Source organism: Spermophilus citellus (assembly GCF_964194105.1).
Source record: "Spermophilus citellus genome assembly, chromosome: 3".
In the NCBI taxonomy this organism is placed as follows: Eukaryota; Metazoa; Chordata; class Mammalia; order Rodentia; family Sciuridae; genus Spermophilus; species Spermophilus citellus.
In genome coordinates this window covers 174,591,412-174,593,999 of record NC_138184.1, presented here as the reverse complement: position 1 = coordinate 174,593,999, position 2,588 = coordinate 174,591,412, and the positions used below count along the sequence as shown (strand labels likewise).

The window sequence follows — 2,588 nt, the reverse complement described above, 5'->3', positions numbered from 1 at the left end:
AGAAGAAGAAGAAAGAAAGAAAACTGATCATTTACAAAGAATAAAGAATCAATCCAGAAAAAAAGGTCCACATCTATAACCTCAGTTACTCAGGAGGCTGAGGCAGGAGGATTGCAAGTTCCTCAACAACTTTGTGAGACCCTGTCTTAAAAAATAAGGGAATGGAGTTACAGTGATGCTGCTGGTTACCAGTGCCGAGTTTTGCTTCCTCGTGTGTTGAAGTATGACATTAGAGAAGCACGCAGAGGCAAGCATATAAATCAGGGTTTATTTAAAAAGGGGTAACGGACTTCTGGGAAGAAGAAAGGGGGCCAAAGGTGGTATCCTAGTACCCCAAGAAGTGAGGGTGTTCTGCCTTTTTAATCTCCTAGGCATCCTTTGTTCTCCTGCTCTCTTTTTCCCATCTTTCTCCTTCCTACGTAGTGACTAGGCCCAAGACATGTTCAGTGGAATCGCCAAAAGGTGAGAAGTAGATGAGCTGGAAGGGCCAAGGTGGAGTGATCTGGGCAGGAAGTGGGGCGTAATTAACAACTCCTTATAAGGAAGGACAATCCCTGGAACAGGTTACCTTAGCAACAGGTTAGAGCAGGAGCAGGTTATCTTGATAAGGGTAGAGGAAGGGCTCTGAAGGAAATAACAACTCTATTCCCCCATTCTCTGGATCTGACCCTTGCCTATCTGCCTGTTTAATTCTGGCTTCAATAGCATGGTAGTAAAGTGTTTGCCTAGCATGTTCAAGGCCCTAGGTTTGAACCCAGCACCACCAAAAAATAAAATAAAAAGGACTGGAGATTTAGTTCAGTGGCTAAAATTTTTAAAAAGATAATAATAAGAAGAATCAATATTGTTGGATTTCTCAGAGCAACAAAGAGGACCAAAGAGTAATTTCATCAAATATTTAAAGGAAATTTATTTAAAACTAGAATGCTATATTTGATTAGTAACCCATCACTCAAGTTTGAGATTAGAATAAAGGCGAATTCAGACATTCAAGATCTCAAAATTTGACCTTTCATTTACCTCTTCTTTCACAGGAAACTACTGAAGGTTATGTTCCCCTAAAATGAGAAAGTAATCAATGAGAAAAGACATAGTGTCTTAGTCTGTTTTCTGTTTCTATAATATCACAGACTGGATATTTTATAAAGAATAAAGGTTTGGAGCTTTCTCTCTCCTCCTGCCGACCAAGATGCCGAAGGGAAAGAAGGCCAAGGGGAAGAAGGTGGCCCCGGCCCCCGCCGTGGTCAAGAAGCAGGAGGCTAAGAAGGTAGTGAACCCGCTCTTCGAGAAGAGGCCGAAGAACTTCGGCATCGGACAGGACATCCAGCCCAAAAGGGACCTTACCCGCTTTGTAAAATGGCCCCGCTACATCCGGCTGCAGAGGCAAAGGGCTATTCTCTACAAGCGGCTGAAAGTGCCTCCTGCGATTAACCAGCTCACCCAGGCCTTGGACCGCCAAACAGCCACCCAGCTGCTTAAGCTTGCCCCCAAGTACAGACCTGAGACCAAGCAGGAAAAGAAGCAGAGGCTGTTGGCCCGGGCTGAGAAGAAGGCTGCTGGCAAAGGGGATGTTCCCACAAAGAGACCACCTGTCCTTGGAGCAGGGGTCAATACTGTCACCACCTTGGTGGAGAACAAGAAGGCTCAGCTGGTAGTGATCGCACATGATGTCGATCCCATCGAGCTGGTTGTCTTCCTGCCTGCTCTGTGTCGCAAGATGGGAGTCCCTTACTGCATCATCAAGGGGAAGGCTAGGCTGGGACGTCTGGTTCACAGGAAGACATGCACCACTGTTGCCTTCACACAGGTTAACTCGGAAGACAAAGGAGCTCTGGCTAAGTTGGTGGAAGCTATCAGAACCAACTACAATGCCACTGGGGAGGCAACGTCCTGGGTCCAAAATCTGTGCCTCGCATTGCCAAGCTGGAAAAGGCAAAGACTAAAGAACTCGCCACTAAACTGGGATAAATGTATGCTGTTGCATTTCTGTACATAAAAATAATAAATTGTCCTTCATCCAGTGTCTTGGGCTGAAGGCAATAAACTTGTTTCAGGCAGTAGCAAGGGCATGCCCTGTAGCGTGAGAGCTTTAGAAACTTATTGTGTAACTTGCATGAAAAGGCTGTATATAGCAGTAAAATGCTCAGAAACCAAGCCAGGGTTTTGTGATTGACCAGTCACTGTCTTATTTAAGGTAGCAATGAATGTGAGTCTATAAAGCATTTATTTATACTGATAAAAAAAAAAAAAGGTTTGGAGGCTTGGGTTGTGGCTCTGTGGGTAGAGTGCTCACCCAGTATGTGTGAGGCACTGGGTTCGATCCTCAGCACCGCATAAAAATAAAATAAAGACATTGTGTCCATCTATAACTAAAAATTTTTTTTAAAAAGGAAGAAAGGTTTCATTCAATTCACAGTTACTGAGACTGAGCAGTCCAAGATTAAGGGGTAGCATCTGGTAAAGGACTTGCTGGTGTAGACTCTGCCAAAGTCCCAAGGCAGCACCGAGCATAACATGATGGTAAAAGCAGCTCAGATCTAAGAGCCAGAACAAGATGACCTTTATTAACAGATCCACTCTTTTAAAGG

At 44.4% G+C, this 2,588-nt stretch overlaps 1 pseudogene across 1 annotated transcript; it reads left to right on the top strand.

Annotated features, from left to right (window-relative positions):
• Positions 1-1,158: 1,158 nt before the first annotated feature.
• Positions 1,159-2,023, top strand: LOC308643090 (large ribosomal subunit protein eL8-like; annotated as a pseudogene). Its single transcript has one exon. The product of its transcript is annotated as a large ribosomal subunit protein eL8-like (transcript).
• The last annotated feature ends 565 nt before the right edge of the window (positions 2,024-2,588 follow it).